Raw genomic sequence first — 8430 nt, forward strand, 5'->3', positions numbered from 1 at the left:
CTAAAACTAAAATAGAGAATAAATCTGACAAGTAAGATGAGCAAAAAGGTGTTCTTAGTACGCTCTATGTGGTTTTATATGTTGTGCGTCATCCTCTTGTGCTGGTGTTTGTGTGCGTGTGCGCGCAGAGGATCCTCATGAATGTTGTGTATATGTGTGAGTGTGTGAGTGAGATGTGTGTCCTATGGAAGAAATCAAAAATAGGAATGTTCAGGAGGCTGTTGAGCAATAATAGGGTAATTGAGAAGTGGATGATGGTGTGCTTAAGTTGGTTGGAGGACCTAAGATGAGCAGTGTGTGGCAGTAGAGAAAATAAGACGTGTGTGGCAGAAAGTGACGAGAACGGTGGCTTGATAGGAAGCGTGCCTGCGCTCGCGCGTAGTCGCGGGTCGGGGCTGTGCGCGTAGGCCTGTGCTATGCTCGTGTGGGCGGTGGGCCGGCATCATGATTGTTGCAGGAAATGGCCAGCCTGTGACCAATCAACATTGATGCCGCGTCCCCCCCCCCATTGCACGGGGGTGCTATGGCTGTGGGCGAGGCAGGGAAAGTGTGAGTTTCTCAGAGAATCTTTGAAGCAGGGTGATGCTTAAGGAAGATGTGACAGCATTAGCATGAAGGATAAAAGGCACTGATGAGAAAAAAAAAGGTATAACCAAAACGTCAAAATAGAGGATGACGTTTGCGCAGCGTTGTTTGTTGGTATTGTTTGTGATCTGTGTCTCTGCTGTTTTTGTGTTGTCTGTGTGCTGTCAGTGTTATGTGTTAAAAGGATGAAATTGGCTAATATACGTAGGTGCACAAAATAATTTATTAGACTGTAGTCTATCTGATTTGCGTACCGTGCCAAGCGGTCCTCTGAGGATGCCATCTGCTCTGCCCTCCACTCGGCCCTCACCCATCTGGAGAGAAAGGACTCATATGTGAGGTTGCTGTTTGTGGACTTCAGCTCTGCCTTCAACACCATTGTGCCGCAGCGACTCATCTGCAAACTCGACGAGCTGGGCCTCAGTACCTCCCTCTGCAACTGGATACTGGACTTCCTCTGTCAGAGGCCTCAGGTGGTGCGTGTTGGCGACAAAATCTCCGCCAGCATCACGCTGAGCACGGGGGCCCCCCAGGGCTGCGTGCTCAGTCCATTACTCTTCACCCTGCTGACGCATGACTGCACTGCGACCTACAGCGACAACCGCATAGTGAAGTTTGCTGACGACACGACTCTGGTGGGTCTCATCACGAAGGGCGACGAGACTCGGTACAGGTCGGAAGTTGACCTTCTGACCACGTGGTGCAGGGACAACAACCTCCTGCTGAACGTAAATAAGACCAAGGAAATCATTGTTGACTTCCGGAAGGGTCACACAACACACCTGCCGCTGATCATCGACGGTGCTGTGGTGGAGAGGGTGAGCTGCACCAAGTTCCTGGGGGTGCACATCAGTGAGGACCTCTCCTGGTCCGCAAACACCTCGTCACTGGCAAAGAAAGCTCAGCGCCGCCTGTACTTCCTGCGGAAGCTCAGGCGTGCATGTGCTCCTCAGGCTGTCCTGTCTACATTCTACCGTGGCACCATTGAGAGCGTCCTCACCAGTTGCATCGCTGTCTGGGGTGGTAACTGCACTGAACAGAACTTGAAGGCCCTGCAGCGCATAGTGAATACGGCTGGTAAGATTATTGGTGCTTCGCTCCCCTCCCTGAAGGACATTTACACCTCCCATCTCGCCCGCAAGGCAACCTCGATTGCCAGAGATGTGAGTCACCCGGCTCACTCTTTGTTTGACCTTCTGCCCTCTGGGAAGAGGTACAGGAGCCTGCGCTCCCGCACCACCAGACTTGCCAACAGCTTCTTTCTCCAGGCTGTTAGGGCCCTGAACTCACTACCCCCTTCTGCGTAGCGTGCGGCACTGTTGCGCTATTTTCGGGAATGTCTGCTGTACGCGCACTTGCTCCTTTTTTTTTCTGCTCCTCTTATTTATTTATTTATTTATTTATTGTTGTTATTTATTCATTATTTATTCAGCACGCTTTTGTTATACTTGTTTGTCTGTTGTGAGCCATGTCTTGTCACCGTGGGATAGGGGGGAACGAAATTTCGGTTTCTTTGTGTGTCTTTGGCATGTGGAGAAATTGACAATAAAGCTGACTTTGACTTTGACTTTGAAAACAAAATCAATTTTGAAAAAATAGGAAGTAAAGAAAAGCAAGCAATTTGTTTATGGGCAGAAACTGGTCCACACTGCATTAATGCCTAGCCTTGATGAAACAAAATTTGAGAGATGGAAAGAACTTGCTTTCTGGAATTGGATGAAGAAAAATTATGTAATAATGACATTTCAAAGCTAAATTTAAAATTTGAGAATAAGAGAGCGATTGAGCTAGTTAAAGTTAAGAAACAACAACAATGAACTATTATATTAATTCACTGGCAGTTATTTTGTTGATTTTTTTCCGATTGGTGGATTGGTTTGTCACTTTAAGAAAGAAAAACTTCCGATGCAAATGGGCAGCAATATTAACTGCCCGTACAAATGAACCGATACATATGGGCAGCAATATTGAGCCATGAAGTTGTCACGTGATGTTGACTTGACACATGGCTCAACAGGGGGGATGTTCAGTCGGCTTCATACAACATATGGATTTGATTCATATTCAAAACATCCATCCATCCATCCATCCATTTTCTGAACCGCTTAGTCCCCACGGGGGTCGCGGGCGTGCTGGAGCCTATCCCAGCCGTCATCGGGCAGTAGGCGGGGGACACCCTGAACCGGTTGCCAGCCAATCGCAGGGCACACAGAGACAGACAACCAATCGCACTCACACTCACACCTAGGGACAATTTGGAGTCTTCAATCGGCCTACCAAGCATGTTTTTGGAATGTGGGAGGAAACCGGAGTGCCCGGAGAAAACCCACGCGGGCCCGGGGAGAACATGCAAACTCCACACAGGGAGGGCCGGAGGTGGAATCGAACCCGCACCCTCCTAACTGTGAGGCGGACGTGCTACCCAGTGCGCCACCGAGCCGCCGTATTCAAAACATTTATAAAAAAAAAATATATATATATATTGTAGAGCTTGTTTACCATGTGCTAAACTCAATCCACAGGGTTATAATGCCTGGTCATAATAGATGCATTCTCAAAATGGATTGAATTGGCTTCAAAGTAAACACTGAATGCCTTAACAGTGGCAAAAATGTTATGTAACGAAATAATACTTTGTCAACAACAGCTGTAGTGTTTACTGAGTGTTTGTCTGGCAGTTTTGTGTGTATTCGTCTCGTGTGATACGTCGTGCTACTAGTGCGGCGGGCATGTTCTGCTCAACATCGGCGGAAGTGGGTTTTATGGCGTTCTGGACTTTGGTGCGGAGAGATTAAGGGCGCTCGGACTGCTTCGTCATGGAGCGACGCCGGACTGGCCTGCTCTTCCTCCCCCGGTTGGACTGCGTCCTGAGCTCGGACTGCTCCGTCCTGGAGCATTGTTGGGATGCGTCGGCAGCGGGTCTGCGAGGCAGCGGAAGAGGGGCCAGCGCGGAGACGTCGGGCCAGGCTTGCGGCCACCCCAGCTCGCCCATCCGTGCCTTCCATTCTCCTGGCGTACGTTCGTTCGCGGGACGACAAGATGGGTTGCGTTCGCCTGATAGGATCCACGAACCGGACAGTGCGTGCCTGCTGTGTGCTCGTGTTCACAGTGGCCTGGTTGACTGTCATCTTACCGGACTCTGCTGTGCATCGGGAGCGGCTAGCGTGCTATCACGCTTATTGTTCATTGATGTTGACTTCTTATGTTATTTTTCCTGTGTTGTTTACTTGTATGTGCGTTGTGAACTCTGTCTTGTCACCCTGGGATAGTGAGAAACGTAATTTCGATCTCTTTGTGTGTCTTGACATGCGGAGGAATTGACAATAAAGTAGACTTTGACTTTGACTTTGAGAAGTTAAAGAATGAAATTAATATCTCTAAAATGAATGTTTGATAATTGGTTTCAGGTAACTACCTATAAGAGTAACTGGTAAAAGAAACGATTGATTGCTAATGGCAAAACAAGCTGCAAACCAGAGAGAAAAAAAAAAAAAGAACAAATTGAATATGTCGTGTATGGGTTTGCGACCGATTCTTTATGTTGTACCATTACCATTGACCAAAGGTTGTGTGAAATCTGTCACGTCTACTGATTGTGAAATGTGCAACAGAGCGTTCTATATAATATCCGTTGAGGAAAAGAAAAGAAACCATTGCTTCTAGAGAATGTAGTCAAGCAAAATTGTATATGTATCGATCGACACGCCAAGATCTGGGGAAAAGCTGGTAAAAACCAAAATGTCTTTAAATTTGAGAGTCGACGATGATCTGACTTTAATTGATGCAATTAGAGTCCCCAGAGGAGTTCCTGATTAATAAGAATTAATTGACCAAATTGCAGCAAGATGGGAGTCTTCCATTTGTTGGTGGTGTACGATAAACAAAAACGTGGACAGGATAAATTACATCCATTACAACGTGCAAAAATTGGGCAATTGGACACAAGCGGGGCTTGAGGCAGTGCATGAACAGCTAGCCACAACTTCCCTAATGGCCTTCCAGAATCGCATTGATATGTTGTTGTCTGAGAAAGGAGGGGTCTGTGCAATGTTCGGAGAACAGTGCTGTACCTTTATCCCCAACAACACCGCCCCTGATGGGAGCCTGACAAAGGCCATTGCAGGCCTGCGATCCCTCAACACGAGGATGAAAGAGCACTCTGGTGTGGACACATCAATGTGGGACAACTGGATGCATGCCTTTGGGAAGTATAAAGCACTTGTGTCCTCAATTATAATATCAGTTGCAGTATTTACTGCTATACTCACCTTGTGTGGATGTTGTTGTATTCCATGTCTGCGTGCTCTGTTTAATCGTCTCATCACTACAGCAATATCGCCCATGGAAGACAAGATGGCCCGAGTATGCCTAATGTCTGAACGCCAACATGTTGATGATAACGATGAAGATGAAATTTTTGCACTTGAGTTTACAGACTTTTTTCCAGATCTGGGTGTTTCCGAATGATGATGATGCACCAATTAACCTTTTGGGTGTAAACATATTTGTGCTCATACCTGTGATCCGACAACTGAAAATCGAGTGAAGTGGTTGTTCTTGGTGATGTAAAAATTTAGCAAATATGTGATAAACAGGGGGAAATGTTGGAATAATTTTAAGTGAAGCTTTGGCCTGCCAGACCTGTGGCTCGCCTTTACGAGTTTATCTTTCCTTTTATCTAGGTTCTTCCTTTTTAGTGATAGGGATGTCTTTTGATCCCTGTCAGCCATTTGTATCCTTCCTGTCCTTATGTTGTCTGTGTGTTTTGGTTCCCGTAAGAGGCCTTCACTAACAATGAGCAGGGCTTATTTGCATAGGTGACATGTTCTTTGTTTGATTCACAGGAACTTCATTCCTTTTCATTTAGATGTAGGTTTGGTTCATAGATTGTAGTTTATCAGACCTATTCTTCTTTGTTAAGGGTTACATACAGTTAGAAGTTGTTGCATAAAAGTTATCCCATATTTACTCAATGTTTGTTTAAGGAACTGCATACCGGTTACCTCACATTTGTTTAATGTGTGTTGAAATGTTTAGGACAAGTTACTTATTATTATTATGTGTTAATTACCAAGTAGATAAAGTTAGCAAAGGTCTAGTTGCATTTGTTCCACAGCAAAGCCGCAATCAACGTGCTTCAGGGTATTTGACCCCGGTCGAGGAAGAGTCAGCCAACTGAGGGAGGACAGCTGGGGACGGCCTCTGCGGGGGGTCAAGAGCCAACAGCGAAGTGCTAATTCACACCACACTACATTCTTTTGCTAATCACCGTTGCTACAGACACAATCCCCCCTCCCTTTAGTGTAGCAACGCCTCTGTAACCAGGGCAACCATAACATTAAAAAGAGGGGCACGTGGAGGAAGGACTCAGAACTGATGGAGGTTGTAACTGAGATTGCTTTCTCTATCGTTCTCCTCGCGAGTAAACCTGTTTTGGTTGTCTTCTCCTCTTCATTCCAGCGAGTGATTTAATGTCTAATCGTATTTAGACCTAACAGTCGTCAAGAGCACATCCCTCACATGTCATTTTAGCATGTTTAATTAAGGCATCATACAAAAGATGAGTGACCATCGTATGTAATCTTCAATCACCAGCCATTTAAGAGGCTCTACCGTCATATTGTGTTCCTCCTGCTGTGCGTTGACTCTCACAGGCGTCGACGTAACCGTAGGAACGATGCCAAACTCAAGGTCCATCAGTGGGATGTCTCCAGCTGTGGGCGAGGGGTAATTGTCGTCCGCCCCCGCAGCCAGCTCCATGTACCCCTCAAAATCACCGGGCACCTCTGTCTCTGCATTGAGCATGAGTCTTATGTCATCGGCAGACAAGCAGGGCAAATCTATGCCATTTTCAGGATAGCGAACACATGCGTCGTCAAACAGCTCGATGGCTCGCGACGAGGACCACGGTTCACGCTGCTGTTGCTGCTGCTGCTGCTGCTGCTGCTGCTGCTGCTGCTGCTGCTGCTGCTGCTGTTGCTGCTCCATCGTGCTTGCTAGGTTGTACCCCGAGGTCTCAAGGGTCTCAAACCCGTCAAAGGTTGATGACAAAGCTCCATAGAGACGATCGGGTTGCAGATTGTCGAGGCAGATCGGTGACATGCAATTGCTCTGGTCGGGAGTAGGCGCTGGAAGAATCTCAAACCTTTCCAGCCCCGTCGCTGGCGTTGGTCCCGGTCGTTCAGCCGCCGTGCTTGGCTGTGGTGCCTCTATGAAGGCCGTGTCAGCATCATCTGTCTCTGCACCAGAGTTGTCAGGGCTGGACCAGAATGTGATGCCAGGCCCATGTTCCATAGGTACAAAACTTGGTAAAAGTCGTCTGGCGAGGATTTTTTGAGTCATCTTCTTTCTCTGATGTATAGACCGAGCTCTTGGTGGTAGGTGTGATGGAGTCTGCAAGTCCGCTCTTATAAATTTTAGATAGTTATGCTAATGACTACAACCCCACCTTTCTGTGACTGTAGGTGAAAAAGGGGGGTTAAGGGGGCACAGGCTACTGTGCTGAGGATGGGGTGAGGGGGGACCAAGGGTGGGGAGTTTAAACTTATTTTTTAGTAAGGGTTAATCTAAAGTCAGTTTACGTTTCACTCCGACGACGTTTGTCCAGACACGGCTCGATAGGAAGAGTCCCGTAATACTCTCACCAAATGCTTGCATTCGTTCATACCACTCTGCCAGTGGTAAATTCAATAGTGTTTGGAAAACTCCACTTTCACTATTAAACACTTCTAGCGTTAGATACATTAGATCGATTAGCTCTCCATCTTCTGAACCATCAACAGTTTGAGGAGAAACTTTAAGCCGGAAAAAACATCTTCCGCTGGCTGTAATTCTTGAAACCCGTGTTACATTCAGCTCACCTTCTAATCCGTATTCATTGAAAAATTCAGTCAAAACCTCGGGCAAGAGTTGATTTAAAATCCCCGGTCATTTGAGTTCAACGTACCATACGCGCCGGTCTGCTCATAGTTGTTGTTGTTTGATCCAGAGTCCTCTTGATTTCTCATAAAGAAAGACAACTCACCAATTTCGTAAAAAAATGTAAATCCCCACAGAGTCTCCGGTGTTAGATGCCAGCTCCGCTCAAGTTTTTCTGTAGGCCTCTGTTGCATCGGCTTTAGATACATTTGTTTCTTCCTAGGTGCGTCTAACAAGCCATCGGGGCCTTTACGGCAAAGATGGATACTGACCGGCGTTTCTGCTATCATGATTTGAGCTTCAGGTTTGCAATTTAACACCACAGCTTTAGTTTAGCTCTTTTCTGTGAACTAGCAGCACGATACTCTGTCGTAATATACCAACAACAGGTCCATCCCCTCTCTCAAACCACACCTCTGTGTATCACGTGTTTTTAATCAGGATATGTTTTAAACTTAGACAACCTTCATAAAAACAGAGGCCTTCATCTATCTCCCTCCAAAATTAAACGATTCCAACAGTCTCTCTTTCAGATAACTTTGGCACCAAGAACGTTGACTCTACTATTGTTTGTCAAATTACATGCGACAACACCTTGATTTTTTTTCTCCTTTAGATGTGTTTTTCTCAACAAAACACACCCCTTGATCCCCTAAACTATTGTATGTTAAATTAGATGCGACAACAGCTTGATTTTTTCTCTTTCAGATAACTTTGTCACCAATAACGTTGACTCTACTATTGTTTGTCAAATTACATGCGACAACACCTTGATTTTTTTTCTCCTTTAGATGTCTTTTTCTCAACAAAACACACCCCTTGATCCCCTAAACTATTGTATGTCAAATTAGATGCGACTCTCTTTCAGATATCTTTGGCACCAATAATGCCGACTCTCACGACCCCCCATACTGACACAAACACCCC

The sequence above is a fragment of the Syngnathus scovelli genome, chromosome 10 (assembly GCF_024217435.2).
Source record: "Syngnathus scovelli strain Florida chromosome 10, RoL_Ssco_1.2, whole genome shotgun sequence".
Classification (NCBI taxonomy): Eukaryota; Metazoa; Chordata; class Actinopteri; order Syngnathiformes; family Syngnathidae; genus Syngnathus; species Syngnathus scovelli.